Source organism: Mastomys coucha, unplaced genomic scaffold (genome assembly GCF_008632895.1).
Source record: "Mastomys coucha isolate ucsf_1 unplaced genomic scaffold, UCSF_Mcou_1 pScaffold19, whole genome shotgun sequence".
NCBI lineage: Eukaryota > Metazoa > Chordata > Mammalia > Rodentia > Muridae > Mastomys > Mastomys coucha.
The window spans coordinates 12,012,083-12,029,947 of record NW_022196901.1 but is presented as its reverse complement, the minus strand read 5'-3'; the positions used below and the strand labels follow the sequence as shown (position 1 = coordinate 12,029,947).

The 17,865-nt window shown below is 36.4% G+C and overlaps 1 long non-coding RNA gene across 2 annotated transcripts; it reads right to left on the bottom strand.

The window, feature by feature from the left end:
- Positions 1-478: 478 nt before the first annotated feature.
- On the bottom strand, positions 479-12,412 carry LOC116097408. Of its 2 annotated transcripts, none has more exons than XR_004121408.1 (4): positions 12,374-12,412; positions 9,660-9,852; positions 8,808-8,874; positions 479-719 (listed from the first exon to the last, which is right to left on the bottom strand). It is a non-coding gene; the product is annotated as an uncharacterized LOC116097408 (long non-coding RNA). The 2 variants fall into 2 exon arrangements; XR_004121407.1 differs by lacking the exon at positions 12,374-12,412 and adding an exon at positions 10,307-10,394.
- Positions 12,413-17,865: the final 5,453 nt, after the last annotated feature.

Here is a 17,865-nt window from a genome sequence, read left to right as displayed (position 1 = left end):
AGAGGGGAAAGGGAAGGGGAGAGAGAGAGCAAGAGGTGAGAGTAAATACAAGAAGTTAAGAGTAAGAGGGTAAGCACTATAAATGTTTCTTATTGAACCAAAATAACTTAGAATGGCTTAATCAATAGATACTGGGAAGTAGATTACAGGTAACTTTGTCATTTTATTTTAAAATATTTTCTGTTTGTAATCTTCCTAGCCATTAAATAATTTTATGAGAATTTTTTTCTGACGTGATTTTCCTTTCTTTTTTTCTTGGATATTATCTTTATTTAAATATCAAATGTTTTCCCCTTTCCAGGTCTCCCCTTCAGAAACTCCCTATCCTATTCTCCCTCCCCCTGCCTCTATGAGGGTGGTCCCCCACCTACCCACTCTCATCCTCCCCCCCTGGCATTACCCTTCACTGGGGCATTGAATATCCTCAAGCCCAAGGGCCTCTCCTCCCTCTGATTGTCCAAGAAGGCCATCTTCTGCCACATATGTGGCCAGCACTATGGGTTGTTCCATGTGTGTTCTTTGGTTGGTGGTCCAGTCCCTGGGAACTCTGGGGGATCTGGCCTGTTGATGTTGTTGCTTCCTCCATGGGGCTTCAAACCCTCTCAGCTCCTTCAGTCACTTCTCTTTATCCTCCAGTGGGGACCACTGAGCTCAGTCCAATAGTTGACTTGTATTTGTCAGGCTTTCTCCTCTGTATTTGTCAGGCTCTGGCAGAGAGTCTTAGGTTGGTCAAGGAAGAAATAAAGAAAGAAATTAAAGACTTTTTAGAATTTAATGAAAATGAAGGTACAATATACTCAAACTTATCAGATACAACGAAAGCAGTGCTAAAAGGAAAACTCATAGCTCTGAGTGCCTCCAAAAAGAAATTGGAGAGATCATATAGCAGGAATTTGACAGCACATCTAAAAGCTCTAGAACAAAAAGAAGCAAATACACCCAAGTGGAGTAGACAGCAGGAAATAAACTCAGGGCTGAAATAAACCAATTAGAAACAAAAAGAATTATGCAAAGAATCAATAAAACCAGGAGCTGGTTCTTTGAGAAAATCAACAAGATAGATAAACCCTTAGACTAACTAACCAGAGGGCACAGAGAAAGTATCCAAATGAACAAAATAAGAAATGTAAAGGGAGATATAACAACAGAAACTGAAGAAATTCAAAAATTCATCAGATCCTACTACAAAAGCCTATACTCAACCAAATTGGAAAATAGTGTTTTTATTTTCATGAGGTGAACTCATATTTCATATGTTTAACCTATTCTAAAGGCATTTATTTTTATTCTATCTATCTATCTATCTATCTACCTATCCATCTACCTATCTATCATCTACTATCTATATTGTTTATGAAGAAGTATTTGAGGAGACATATACATGCTGCAGTAACTCTTAGAATTCCTATATTATGGCATAGTTGAAATCACTATTCTCTTCCTAAAGGTATTTACTTAAAAGATCCTTACACATTTGGTTCAGAATCAACAGATAGATTCTTTTCCAGATACTTGGATATGTGGTAAAAATAAATATAAATATAAATCCTTAGTGATAAATGTATAAAGGGTTTGTTGAACTGAAAGAGTATGCCCTTGACTGCAGTAATTACTGCATCACAGCAACATCTGTTTCGTGCTTAATTTCTCACTAGGAAACTATAATTTTAAGTAATACCAGTTTATATACATATCTTAATTCCTTTTTATTTAGTTTAGTTGACTTTCCTGCATTTGAATATTTATGCTACTACCAAAACAAAGATGCTGAAAGAATAAATTTGCATATATCTTAAAAGAGTAAAACATATATTGCAAGTACAACAGTTGTTTTTATTTTTATTTTATTTTTGAGATTATAATATAATTATAGCATTTCTTCCTTCCCTTTCCTGTCTCCAAACCCTCCCATATAACCTTCCCCAATCTCGTTAAAATCTATGCCTTCTTTTTTTATCAATTCTTATTACATATATTTGTATATACATTTATATTACCAAATACAACCTATTGAATTAATATAATGTGACTTGTATATATGTTTTTACAGCTGCCTTCCTACAGGGGTAACAAGTTGTGTTCCTCTCTGGAGAGACCCACCTGTCCCACTACCATCTTTCCTCAACTGCCTATAGTATTTTATGGTAATTTGAGTCCTTGTCTTTTCCCCATATACTTTGGCATGACTATTGGTGTTGTCATATTTAGATAGTCACATTTGTGAAACTTTATGATGTAACTTATGAGATTAAGGGAAGACACAGTCTCACAGCACATTCCCTGATCCTCTGGCTCTTACAGTCTTTATCCCCTATTCTAAAACGTTCTTGTGTCAATTGCAAGATTTTTTCATAGATATATCCACTGGGACTGGACTGCATAATTCTTAATTTGAATGGTTGTTGTCTTTGGTAGTAGTTTCTATCTGTTGCAAAGAGAAGTTTCCTTGATGAGGAGTGAAAACTAAATTTATGTGTGTTTATAAGAATAATTGTTTATAGATTGTTGTTAGAAATTATATTGTTTTAGTAAATTAGTGGTTGTAGATTATCCTACAGTAGACATGACTGAATAATTAGGTTTCCCAGCAGCAGGCATAGAATGGTTCTTACATCCAATTAGGAAGCTTCTGATTATGATTAATTTATGTGTGCTGATATTTTCCCCTTAAAATTATTGTAACTTGTCGATAATGTGTGTTGTATTTTTAGAATGATAAACAAAACTAATGATGTTTCTCATTCTGATGGTTTTATAGGAACTCATAACAGAAAGTCCTCTGCTCTCAAAAGTCATTCATGGAAGTTTTTTATACATGGTTGATCATCTTCTAGAAATTTTTGATGTATGGGTGAAATGAGGGCTATATCCACATACTTTGAAGCATGTTTCTTCAGACCCACCCCAAATCACCTATGGAATGAGATTATAAAATTAGATTTGTTAATCAAGTTTTAGGGATTTTTGTTCGTTTGGTTTTCAAATAGAGCCTGGCTGGAGTCATAATAAGCATTTGCCCACAACAAATAGTCATTGAATTAGTGGACAATTTTTTTCCAAAAAAATTTGTCAGTTTTCCATAAATTGGAAGTTTCATACATTGGAAGTCATGAGTAAAACTCAGAGAAGTAAAAATTAAAGGTACCCATCTGTTGAAAAGAGTTGGATGTATTAAAAAAAAAAAGAGTATTATCAAAAGACTCTCTACAGGATAGCTGCATTCTTTTATATAATAGGATTTTATTTAATTATATCTTTTAGGTAGAAATTAGATTCTTAGTAGTCAAAATTAGATTCAAATGTCCTCATGTAAAAATTCTTTGAAATAAATTTGATAAGAATAATACCATATATCTGCATAGAAAATTTTCAATAGAATGTTTTTCTTTTAGTATCCCTAGTCTGAATTGCCTAGTTCATTTTTTTTATAAGAGGCAAATTATTGACTTGTTAAGAACCTTGAAGAGTGTACACACACTTCACTTGTGACAACATTCTTTCAAAGAATTTAACAAGTCAGGATGCAAAGTAAATTTAGTGAGGTGAAGAAAGAAAAACTAAACCTCAGTCCTATTGTATTTTTTATTATCAATACAATTAAGTCATTTAAAACAATCAGACATCCTTCTTAAATTCTTTGGGATGAAATGTACACCAGAGTTCATTCTCTAAAGAGGCAACTCTCCCTGCAAAGCAAGAAGATCCAGATCAGTGATGGGGAGTTATACTGCTCTAGAATATCATTGTGAAAGCCTGTCTGCGTGATTGAAGGAGCCAGAAAAAGATGCCCAGCTGTGTTAACATAAACTTAGCTCTGTGGAGGATTATTGGTGTGACAAATAGTGGACTGGAATACTTGCTAGCAGGGTGACTTTAGTTCAAGCAGCTGAACACCTGCTCTTGACTCTCAGACAAATGACAGGATCATTGCAGTCTTGAGCAGAAAGGAAGTCAGTTTTAGAGAATCCTAAGTAAGTGAGTCATGTGTAAGACATGGAACTCTTACTCTAAGCAGATATGTGACCTTGACAGCAAGATTCATTTGGTAGCTGCTGTCTTTGACATTGGCAACAAATATTCTTCTACCACACTGTGCTACAACTAATTTGTGTAATCTTTTTCTCATTCTCATGTGTATTGTCTTTAAGACATTGCGACCATATGCCCTTCTTTATCTCCATTGAAAACTTTTCTGTTGTTTTGTTGGAATACAGAGTTTTCACTTTTCTAGTATTCAGAGCTTCCAGATTTCCTTTAAGCAATGGTCTGGTGAAATGCACCATACTGTTAACCCTTCAACCTAGAGAATATGAAGAACGTAAAGCAACCCATCTGCTTTGCTAGATGGAAGATGGCAGCATATAGCACACACAAGTCATTCTCTATTTCCAATGTGTATTATTCAATTCCACCTCCTGACAATTATGAAGCAATAATTTTAGAACAATGTCATACCTGTTTGGTCGCACTGACTAATTCAGATATAATTCACTGAGTGTCTCATACACAAAAGGTACTTCTTGGAGGATTTGTTCAGTTTGTATTTCTAATAAAGTTGTCAGATATACAAAATCAGTTTTCTTCAGTGAGACATAATGTGTGTATGTGTAAAGTAAATGAATTAGAGAAAAAGAGAGAGAGAGAGAGAGAGAGAGAGAATATGATAGAAAGAGAGAAGAGAAGAGAGAGAGGCAGAGACGATGTAACAGACGATTGAGAAGTGGTGAAACAATTAGAAGGCAGGGCCTAGTTAGAGAAGTAAGAATATGGGGGAATACACCTAAAGGCTATATTTTTTTCTCAGCTTCCCTCTCTTGCTTTACTTTGCTATGGGAAGAACAGTTTATTCTGCATGTTTTTCCTACAATGTTCTGCTTCCCCACAGACCCAAAACAATTGAGTCCAGCCATCTATGATTGATATTACTCAAACCAGGAGCCAAACATAATGAATATAATGTTTGTATTTAACTTGTCTTATTAGACATTTTCACACAGAGTCAGACTGATTGACTTCACCTGTTGGTAATCCATGCCTTTGTCTGTTTAGACATCTACAGCACAATATGACTCCTTAAGGCAAAATAAGAAAATACTATTTCTTACAAATTTCCAGGCTGAGAAGTCTAAGAATAATGTCATATCAAAGCCAGTGTCTATTGAGGATCTACTTTACAGCTTTAGCCCTTAACTATGTCCTCATTTTATGAAAGGAGATAGCTTTGGTCCCTTTTTCCTGATAAGGGCATGTAGCAATTTGAAGATTCAGAATCTTTTGTCTTGAAAGTCATAAAGTATGTTTGCTTATATATTATGGTAAGGATTGCCCTGAGCCCATGGTCAAAATTTCTGACCTAGAATTGTTCCTGTCTAAAAGAACTATAAAGACAAAAATGGAGAAGAGACTGAATTAAAGGTGGTCCAAGACAGGCCCATCTTGAGATCCATCTCAAAGGGAGGCTCCAAGACCTGAAACTATTACTGATTCTATGATTTGCTTACAGATAGGAGCTTAGCATTGGCGTTCTTCTGAGAGGACCACCAAGTCACTGACTGAGACATATGCAGATAGGTACACCCAACCATAGGGACTCCTGTGGTTGTATTATGGAAAGGCTGGAAGAAGTTAAGGGGGAGGGTGACCCCATAGGAAGACCAACAGTCTCAACTAACAGGAATCCTGAGATCTCTCAGTCACTGAGCTACCAACCAGGCACCATACAGGAGCTGTTCCAAGGCCCTGATACATATATAGCAGAAGACTTCTGGGTCTGGCCTCAGTGGAAGATGAAGTGTCTAGCCCATGTGAGAGTTGAGGCCCCAGGGAATGGGGAGGCCTGGTAGGTGGGGGTGGGGGGTCATCCTCTTAGAGATAGATGGAATAAGAATGGGATAAATAACTGTGTGAGGGTAGAAAAGGAGGGAGGCAATGTCTGGAAAAAAATTCAAAAAGTCTGATTAGAATATTTAAAAAGCAAAAAGAAAAGAAAAACTCTTAAGATACTTCTTAGTAACTTCAAAATTAAGAAGAAAAAAATCCACTTATCAGTGAGTGCATACCATGTGTGTTCTTTTGTGACTGGGTTACCTTATTTAGGGTGATAATTTCTAGTTCCATCCATTTGCCTGTGAATTTCATGAAGGCATTTTTTTAATAGCTGAGTAGTACTCCATTGTGTAGGCGTACCACATTTTCTGTATCCATTTCTCTGTTGAAGGACATCTGGGTTCTTTCTAGCTTCTGTCTATTATAAATAAGGCTGCTATGAACATGGTGGAGCATGTATCCTTATTACATGTTGGTGCATCTTCTGGGTATAAGCCCAGGAGTGATAAAGCTGGGTCCTCAGGTAAAACTATGTCCAATTTTCTGAGGAAAGACCAAACTGATTTCCACAGTGCTTGTACCAACTTACATTTCCAACCAACCATCAATGGATGAGTGTTCTTTTTCTACATCTGCTGTTTCCTGAGTTTTTGATCTTAGCCACTTTGACTGGTGTGAGGTAGAATCTCAGAGTTGTTTTGATTTGCATTTCCCAAATACGGAGACAAAGTGTGGAACAGAGACTGAAGGAAAGGCTATTCAGAAAATGCCCCTCCTGGGGATCCATCCCATATACAGTCACCAAACGCAGACACTATTGTGGATGCCAAGAAATGCATGTTGATAGGAGCCTGATAGAGCTGTCTCCTGAGAGGTTCTGACAGAGCCTGACAAATACAGAGGCAGACACTGACAGCCAACCATTGGACTGAGCATCAGGTCCCTAATGGAGGAGTCAGAAATGACTGAAGGAGCTGAAGGAGTTTGCAACACCATAGGAAGAACAACATTAACTAACCAGAACAACCAGAGCTCCACGGATTAAACCACCAACCAAAGAGTACACATGGAGGTACCCGTGGCTTCATCCATATATATAACAGAGGATGGCCTTGTGGGGCATCAATGGGAGAAGAGTTCCTTGATCCTAGGAGGGTACCATGCCTCAGGTTAGGGGAATGCAAGAGTAGGGAGGATCAAGTAGGTGGGTGGGTGAGAGAACACCCTCATAGAAGCAGTGGAAGGGAGATGGGATGGGGGTTGGGGGAGTGGGGGCAGAAAGGGGATAACATTTGATATACAAATAAAAAAATATCCAGTAAAAAAAAGGAAGAAAAATATAGAGCATAGAATCCAGAGTATTTTTCTAACTTTTATCCACCATAGACATCACAGAGAAAATATGTATTTAATAAAAGAAGGAAAGAATATCATTATTCTGGCCTATATACTAAGCTGTAGACAGGAGGTAATTCTCCTGTCTCATGAAGCTAAGTAAAACAGAAATTCTCCTAGACTAGGACTCAAATATCTTAATTTTTTTCTCTTGAAAGAGAAGCTTCATATTCCCACTATTGATACATATTACTGTTTTTCACTTTTTTGACTTATATAAAACAAGCATTGGCACTAAGATTAGGACTTTTAAAATGTACCGTTTTTAGCATTCTTTTCTAAGTATCCAAATTATTTTTTGGTTTCTTTGTGAATTAATGTGATAAAGGAAAATTTTTCTATGGTTATTCATACATGGGAAAATAGTATCACCACAAAATACAACTTATTTTCTAAAACTCACCCTGATAGTTTATATGTAATCACAGCTAATATTTAAAATCATCTTTAACACTAATCTCTATAATTACTATAAATAATATTTCCCAAAGATAACTGGAAGCTATATCAATCACATAAAAAAAAATCACTTGCGTCATTTTTAAACATGCAGAAAGTGAAGAATTGTTTCCACTATGCATAAGTAGAGTAATTTATATGATATTTCATCAGACTTCTTATTGTTACTCCCCTCACACCTAATTCAGGAATACAGCCATAAAGCAGTAGGTTGTCATAATGCCTTTTTCATCTTTAGCGAGTCCTGATCCAGCATCTCTAGAAATCCTTCTTCAGTGTTTTCCCATATCTGCTCCTTGTAATTGTGTAAACTCTCACAAATGTCTGTTTTTCAGATTCTTCATCTAGAAAAGAGTGCTTTAATATGCACCTCTGTCATGGGAATGTTTGAGAATTAAGTGCATTACAGAGCTTCATCATATTCAGCACAGCTCCTTATATAATTAAATAATTGTATAACTAAATAGCTTCACTTCACTCTACAATGAGCTTCCATCAAATGTTAGCAAGCCCCATCCATTATCAGAGAAAAGATAATTGCACTAGAACCAGCTGTGTTTGTACTAAAAGCCTGTTTTACAGTTTTGCTCACACTACATTTTCTAAACCCCATGTTTTCTGTCTATAATTAGAACATGTCACTGAGATATGCTCTTGTAAGTGACAGCACTTATGAATTAAAGGTTATGCAAAAGGTACTTCATAAGCAACAGGTCATATTCTCAGAGTTGAATAAATATGGAAAGTGTCACTTGATGGGCTCATTCACTCACATGTGGTCAGCTGACATACAAAGTGTGCAAACTGTTGAGCAATACTTCAGTAATAAACTTTGTGCTTGCCTTGGAGGAACGCATACTCTATCTCTTTGCCAACTTCTGTTTCCAGGGAAAATTGCTGAGAAACATGACTTCATAGACCTTGAGAACTGGATGCAAGCTGAAACTGTGTGGACCCAGCTCCTTACTCACAGATGATGTCAGGGAGCTTCAGAAAGGTTAAACTCTGCCCTCAGAGTTTTACAGCTTCTTGGCCAAATTTCTCCCTGGAAGCTGGCTGACCTCAGCTTCTGTTATTTCCTCATGATAGAATTTTAGAATTTGTATCTCCACCCTTTGAGTACTTACTCGTGTTGAGTCAGTATGGCTTTCCAGAATTCCATGTATGCATATATTTTTTCCACATTCTGTACTTCTGGAAAGAAAACATCCGAGAGATTTTTTTGCTTTGAGTTCCTTCCAAATAAACATATTTCTGTTATGATCAAATTGGTATGCATTAGTCTCAGTAAAATATGTTTCAAGAAAGCAAAATCATTTGTAGAAATAAATTATCTAATACAATTTAAAATTACAATCATCATGGCTCTAGTCTGTGCCCTTTGTATATAGATATTTTATATATTCACATATAATAAAGGCACACATATGTACAGACATTGCTAAGAGCTGGCTCACTTTCACTATAGTTGTTATATATTCTAGGAATGTTTTTTTCACCGTGATGTTAAGAGGGACAAACACACCAATGCCTAAGGGGCTAAAATGGTAGAATGATTTTTTGGCTTCCTTTTGCCATTTAGGACAAGTTGGGTATATCTTACACTGGCATTTTAATATAGCTGTTTTCATTCAACAAATGGTAAATTAATATTAAATTTTAAGAATGTTAAGTAATATGCAGATAGATTATAGGTGTCCTATCATTTCCTTAATAATACAATGTCTTTGAACTCAGTCCTGTTTGCTACTTCTAACCATCATAGCCAGTTTGAAGGTCACATGACCTCTGTGAGGAATTAGGGTTACAAGATACCGAACTTAAGATTGTGGTTGTAGAATCAGCAAACATCGGGTGTCAGTCCACACAGTGTTACACTATTAGGTATTTCGAAACCTATGTTGATCCTGACCCATGTTAATCATATCAAAACAGAGTTTCACTTTTAGTCAGACATTTAATAAAACCATTTTACTTACTTATTTTCAATTAACATACAAGTCACTGGATATCATTGGGACATTTTTTAAAAAGCTGTGTTTCAATGAATTCAACTCCTCTCTCGTTCTTCTCAGTATTGTTTCCATTTTTCATGTCTGATGTGTTTTTCTGTCCTCTCCTGACTTCTTCAGCCTCACTTTATATCCACTCTTGGCCTCCATTTTAATATTGCTAAAAATAAAAATCACAATGTTCTTTATTTGTATTGGCTTAGAAACTAATACTACAAATAACAGAGATTTTGTAGTGTTCTGCATTCTTGTTAATAGACAAATTAGTTTCGTTCATCTTAAAAATAAAAATGAAATAGTCAAATACACAAATACAATTGTGATATGTGATACATGCATAAATAAACTGTCTATGGATGTATTTATACATTGCTAAAATAAAAGTGAAAAAATTGTATTACTTCCCAACTGTCCCCTCAAGGTGCCAGGTCACCCCTCTACTCCTCGCAGGTGCTGTCCTTTTATTCTGTTTTACTGACTGAGTTCAGTTATTAAGATCAATACACAGATGGGCATAGAATGATCTGAAGGATTGACAGACTACCAAGGACTACCCCATTGGAGTAAACTGACTCTCCTTCCTGCAACAGTCATCATTGACAGAAGATTCTCACCTAGAAATGGGGCTTTATTTGGACTCCCATCCGTAGTTGAATATTGAGTATCTTGATCTTTACCGCCACAGTTGTGAACGTGTGTGTGCGAAAAAAAGAAAAAAAAATGTAATGTACAGAAGACAGTATTTTAAACTATTCATTCTTACTCTCTGGGTTTTAAAATCTTTTGATCTCCCTTTCCAGAATGTTTCCTGGAATGAGGGGAATGTCCCACTTAGGACTGAAGAAGCCAAGCCTACTTATTCTCTGCCTTTTGACCACATGTGGGTTTCTGTATTAACCTCTAACCGCTGCAAAAGGCCGCATCTCTAAAGAAGGCTGAGAGCTGACTCAGTCTAGGTTTTTAAATATAAAGTATTTAGAAGGTAGTTTGGTATCATGTCTATTTAGCAAAATAGTAATAGTGCGTTCTTCCCTGGGCTATGGCTTTCTCCACTATGGATTCTTGGCCAGCTTTAAAGTGCCAGGCTTGAGTTTGCTCCTGTGGATTAGGCCTCTTTGAAATCTGCAGCCTAACTACAAACCAATAAAAAAAAAAGTGCTGAGAAAAAAAACTGAGACAATCTCATTCTCAAAACTTTCAACAAAAAATTAGCAGACAAAACAAAATAAACAAAAATCTAAGCCAAGATGTTGAAAGGTCTTTGCAAAGGTGTGAAGACACTAGAAGATAGATAAACCTCAATGATCATGGGAGGGCAGAACATATAGGCATATGTAAGTATTTTCTTAGTTAGACTCCTTTCACTCACATTGACAAGTAAGACTTCAGGGAACTTAAAAGCTGCATCCATCAATAAAAACATTTATTCCAGTGAGGAGGAGGCATACAGAATAGGAGAAAATCTTTACCACTAATGGAGGACTAATGTCAGGAACATGCATAGAATAAAAAATTAAGAAAACAAACTAATAAAAACGGATTTTGGATATGATCAAATAGTTTTTAAAAGAAGAAATATAAACTTGGGAATTTCTTTCAGAATAAGAGTGATTGCTTAGAACATGCAAAGACCTGGAATTAATTATCAGCTACAGAAAATAGAGAGAGAGAAAGAAGAAAAGAAAGAAAGAAAGAAAGAAGGAAAGAAGGAAAGAAGGAAAGAAGGAAAGAAAGGAAATGAAAGAAGGGGGGAAGGGTGGTAGGGTAGAAAAAACAAGACAAAAATCACACTCACAAATAAAAAAAGGATTCCTCTCACTGGGCAGTGGTGGCACATGCCTTTAATCCCAGCATTTGCTAGGCAGAGGCAGGCAGATTTCTGAGTTCTAGGCCAGCCTGGTCTACAGAGTAAGTTCCAGGATAGCCAGGGTTATACAGAGAAACCCTGTCTCAAAAAAAAAAAAAAAAAAAAAAAAAAAAAAGATAAAAGATTTCTCTCAACTTCAAAGGCACCTAAAAGAAATACAAATGATTAAAATAAAAAAAAACTTATAAAATTTCAACATTAACTAACAGGGAAATACAAATTGAATTGTTCTGATATTCTATCTGTATAGATTCTAAGTATGCTTTGAAATTTTTAATGTTCATATAAATAAATGTTTAATGTTCATATAAAAATATTCATATTATATAAAGAGTATTTAGGTATTTGTGTTTTAACTCTCATGACTGTGGTAACTGGTTATCAGTAGCATAATTAGGCAAAGATCATTAATTTCAAAATGAATCATCAATGAATTAATTTAATAGAAAATAATTCATTGGGAAAACGTATAGTGGTACAGGTGCAGAAACTGCAGAAGTTATCTAGTGAAAAATAGGAAATAAAGGAGTTGGACCAACCACCATCTCATTCAGGTGTTCAGACTTGAAAGAAAACCATTGCCCTTGCGAGGACCATGCTCTGCTGAACTGTCGGAATTCAATTCAGCTGCCACTGTGATCACTGGACTTTGACAATTTTCATGCCATCAAAATATTCCAAAGAGTCATAAGAGTCAGGCTTAGCAGAAATCATACAGAACAGGGGAATCTGGACTAGAGGAGGTCCTAGATACAGCTACGTCATGTGTCTGTGTCTCAGCTGTCAATGATTTATCAGAAGACACTTCTGATACCTGGAAGAAGGACTTCAGCTAAGCCTCACAAGGTGTCAGATGGTAGACCTTCAGAAATAACTATCCAGACAGGAAGCAATACCTCAGCTGTAACTACCCAGACAGGAAGCAATACCTCAGAGGTAACTACCCAGACAGGAAGCAATACCTCAGCGGTAACTACCCAGACAGGAAGCAATACCTCAGCTGTAACTACCAGACAGGAAGTAATAGCTACCTCTGCCTTCTGCTGTTGGCTCTGATTGCTTCCTTTTTTGTGAATTTAATCCTTGCTCAGATAAGATCTACAAAATTATTTTTGCCACTTTTTAATAATCTGCTCTTTTTTCTCCCTCCTGCACTTAACAAAGCTTTGGATATGTTTAATGTTACCAATCATTTGCTGTCAGTAATTTTTCTGTAAGAGTTCATGTCTTCTTCTCATTCAGCTTTGGCTCATCACCAATAACAGAGTAGAACCACATCAAGAGAATAGGTTCTTTGTGAAGGAATCATAACTTCTGGATTTAACTGATTCTGAGATACTCAGATATTGAAATTGATTTTCTGTGTAGTGATTACATAGTGTATTTGATTGTTGATTTTAGGTCTCAGCTATTGTATTCATTTGTTACTAGTAAATCCTAAATCTGAATCTACTGTTGGTTAACAAACAGCAGAAAATTAGAACTTCTATTTAGGTTTAGTCTCTCCAATCTACAAAATTGGTATTATCAGAACAGCTAGTATAACTTACGATTTTAAACTGTCTCGTAGTCTAATTACAATTGTGTAGCTTTTGATACAGGCGTGGTACAGACATACATGAACAATCGTAGAGACACACAGAGAGAAATACAGGCAGAGAGAGAGAGAGAGAGAGAGAGAGAGAGAGAAGAGAGAGAAAGAAGAGAGAGAGAGAGAGAGAGAGAGAGAGAGAGAGGAAAGAGAGTATGAAAAATTTCATAATGGCTGATTTTGCCTCTCATCTTCTGATTACAAAGTCCTATGTGCAAAGAAACCATAAACAACAGTAGAAGTAAACATCTCTTTTCATACAAAAACAAAACAAAACTACAAAAACCAAAAACAATAACACCAAATTTTTATATGCCAAGTAGAACATGTATTATGTCCACGAATATGGATCCCTTAAGTGAATTCTTTCTGATTTCTGAGCAACATAAAAGTTAAGGTAATTGTAGTTATGATGGAAACAATGAAAATAATTTACTATTATCTAGAAGCATTGAGAATTACTGGGATGGAAGTGATTTTTAAATGCATGAGCAGGATGCAATTGGATGCAATACCAGATGTACCAAGACTCTAAAATTAATGAATTCAGTTTTACTATTAAACTTGAACAGGAAAGATATATTCTTTAAATAAATTAATTCAGTCCAAAGAGACTCATTTACTCTTGTGTTGAAGGCACCAATTAATGGAACTGCATATCTATTGGGCAAATAAAAGTTTGGATTAATGAGACTTTAAAAATAACAGTCAAGGAAATAATTTTATATATGGAAATAAATTAGGAGAAAGAAGAGTGGTGCAAATATATTAGTGATTTTTAAATCACTGAACAGTCTGATGAAAGACAGGTTTACTTAATAAGTTATAACTATGATAGTTAGCCCAAGAAGAATTTTGAGTAAAATTCTAATTTATCACCTGGTAAGACTAAAATTTTGATCCATATTTTATCTAGATACATAAGAAAGTGAAAGAAAAGCAAAGATAGAAATTCTTATAAATGCTTTCATTGATTAAATTCTTTAAAAATTAATCTTATCAGGCTTCTGTCATCCAGCACTTGTTGATATCCACAATAGTGTCTGGATTTGATAATTGAATATGGGAAGGATTCCCAGGTGGAGCAGTCTCTGAATTGTCCTTCCTTTAGTCTCTGCTCCATAGTTAGTCTCTACAGCTCCTTCCATGGATATTTTGTTCCCCCTTTTAAGAAGGAACGAAGTATCCACACTTTGATCTTCCTTCTTCATGAGTTTCTTATGGCTTGTGGTTTGTACTTTGTCTCCTGAGAGGCTCTGACAGTACCCAACTAATACAGAAGTAGAGGCTCACAGCCATCCATTGGACTGAGTACAGGGTTACCAATGAAGGAGCTAGAGAAAGGACCCAAGGAACTGAAGGGTTTGCAGCTGCTTAGCAGGAACAACAATATGAACTAACTAGTACCCTCAGAGCTCCCAGGGACTAAAACTCCAACCAAAGAGTACACATGGGGGGACTCATGGCTCCAGCAGCATGTGTATAGCAGAGGATGGCCAAGTTGGTCATCAATGGGAGGAGAGGCCCTTGGCCCTGTGAAGGTTCTATGCTCCAGTGTAAGGGAAAGCCAGGGCCAGTAAGCAAGGGGGAAGATGGTTAGCAAGGGGAGGAGGCAGGGAATAGGGGTTTGCTTTAGTTTTTGTTTTTGTTTTCTTTTTTCTTTTTTCTTTTCTTTTCTTTTCTTTTGTGTTTTTGGAGGGGAACCTGGGAAAGGAGATATTGTAAATAAAGAAAACATCTAATAAAAAATAAGAAAAAATTAATCTTATAAACATTGTTTAATTATTGAAATTTTATACATGGTATTTTGTTCAAATTCATCTCCAACTCCACCCATAACCACCATTACCTATCTCCTTTCACTGTCTCTCTCTGTCTCTCTTTTTGCCTATCTCTGTCTCTCTTTGCCTCTCTGTCCGTCTTTGTCTCTGCCTGTCTCTGTCTTTCTGCCTCTGTCTCTGTCTGTCTTTCTGTATCTCTGTCTCTCTCTGTCTCTCTCTGTTTCTGTCTCTCTCTCTGCGTCTCTGTCTCTATGTCTCTCATCTGCCTCTGTGACCCAAGTGCTAGGATTAAAGACATGTTTTTATCATCACTGCTCCTCACCCTTACCCCTCTACTCCTCAACTTTGTTAAAATTTGCTTCCCATCTATATTAATCTGTACTGTCCAAATGCTCATTGGTATTTACCTACTCTATAGAATGTGATTGACCTCCTAGGAAAAACACCGTTAAAGAACTTGGGGGAATAGCCAACCAATGTCTGATTTGACTTAGGCCCACTACTAGAGGAACAACACATACCTGACACAGCTAGGTAATGAAAAGTCAGAGATTAAAGAGCCCAAAGACATAGGGTTAAACCAAACATGACAGGGGGAAATTATATTCTGCTATATTCATAGATGACTCATCTATGAGCATAGGCACAAATGGGAACAGATAGAGAGACCCATAGCCAGACAGAAAGTCTAAACTATAGGTTTCCATCTAATCCCTGGGTAATTCAGCCAAAATGGAGACATAAATAATGCTGTGTTTGGTTGTTATCTCTTAGAAGCCTGTTATAGTCTAATGAGACGGAAAAAGAGTGGATCTGGAGGGAAGTAGAAGTAGGGAGGTAATGTGAGGAGTAGAGGGAGGGGAAACTACAATCTGGATGTATTGTATGAGAAAATCTATTTTTGATTACAAAATGAACATGGGGAAATATATGCACTAAATAGATTTTTTTGCCACACAATAAAATAAAATAAAATAAAATTTTGTCTTTTGATGCAATGGTGAAGAATATTACTGAAGTGTACTATATCAGTCCTTCAAAGTCAGATATTGCATATTCTCTCTCACTTGTAGATACTAGATCTTAAATAGAACAGAATCTAGACTAACAAGAAGGAAGAGAAAGCAGAAAAGGAAGAGTGGGGACTGAGGGCTGAGTGTATGCAGAGGACTTTATATATGTGTGTCAAACTCTTCTCATGAAACTATTGCTATATACAACAGATACACATCAATAGAAAATAAAAATTAAAAAAAGGACTGAACATGATCACAGCCTCAAAATATAGCTAGTGATGTTCCTTTTCGAGAATGTTTTTATATAGGTAATCTTATGAGGCAGAGATGATGTCTTGTTCGCAGGCAGGTGGTATGCACGCTTCAGGCCCTGGAACTGGAAGCATTGACCATTCCTTTGTCCTAGCCCTATGGGAACAGGGGTTCAGAAAAGTGGGGTAAGAAAACTTGCATTTTCTGATTCACTTTCATGCACTCTTTCAGTGTGGTACACCATTTCAGGTAACTTCCTTCTGTTTTAGGTAAATGAGCACACCTACCCCATCCCAGGCATTTTGTGAAATGTTTCATCATTTCCAGTTTGCTCAAGATCAGAATATTGTTTCTAAGAGCGATGAGGAATGGACATCAGGATGAGGTTCCACCTTCAATTTCTCAGCCACTTAATTGTTCATAATTTTCTGTGATGTGAATGTGAACAAATACAACTAAAATGTCCTAATTAACAAATAAAATGCAGCCCTAGATGAAAAAAATTCTTAGGGAAATTTACAGAACGTAGCCTCTGTGTAATCGAGGTGTCTTAATTTTCTAGGGGACTGCAGCAAAGAACTGCAGCTAGGTGGCCTGAACCACAGGAATTGTTTCTCGGTTTTGGGTGCTTAGTGTCCTAGATCAGGGCATCAGCAGGATCAGTCCTGTTCTCAAAGCCGAAAAGGAAAAGTCCATTTCACAGTTATTTTATTGGCTTGCAGAGAATGTCTTCTTCCTGTGTCTGTTCATGTTTTCTTCCTGAGTGCTTGCTTCTGTGTCCAGATTCCTTCTTTTAACCAGACACGTTGTCTTGGACAGAACTCATAAGGATGACTTCATCTTTCCTAACTAGCAACGTGTACACATCCATGTCAACAATGACAATGTTTCCCAATATTCTATAGGCTAATATCCCAACCTACAGATTTATAGGGGGTACAACATGAGCCATTAAATACTTGAGTGATACTTTCTGTTTGTTTAATTTATTGCTTCCTTTTCAAATAATATATTATTTGGTGCTTACTTTGGTCATTTTTAAAATCTGTAAATTATAAAGAAAATTTCTGAATGTCTTATGTATTTGTTATGCAGAATCCTGTGGATGTGTTCAAATTAGTTAAATGTTACCTACATATTTGTTAGTCTTTTGGGAGAAGTATGTGTAGCAGTGCCCATAGGGCATCACTTCCAGATTTGTCATGAAGGCTGTTAAGCTTTTATGTTTATGATGAGTGTGTGATTGTGCCCATTTACTTAAATCCTCGCAGTTTTATCTTGCTGCACATGCATCCAGTCTTTATGGTTGCATCTTTTAAGTTTGGTTGTTTTTATATTCTATTTTTATTTTTGGCATTTATTTTATTTCTGACTGCAGTGCTGGACTGGTGGGAAATCCTATCCATTGTTTCATTCGAATGTTATAGAGACACTGAGTGGGATGTTTGAGCCATGGTTTTTCCAGCAGAATGTGAAGTTAATTGAAGCAGTGTGACACACAAGAGCAGAATGACTGCTTCAGGCATGAGGATGAGGACATTTGAGAAGGAAGACTAAAGACAAAGGCTACTCTCTGAATTGGTTCCTTCCAAGCCCTTTTCACTGGCAGAGGACTTGTTAATGAATAATCACTATTGAACAGCTGCCATGAACGCAAACAGAGTGC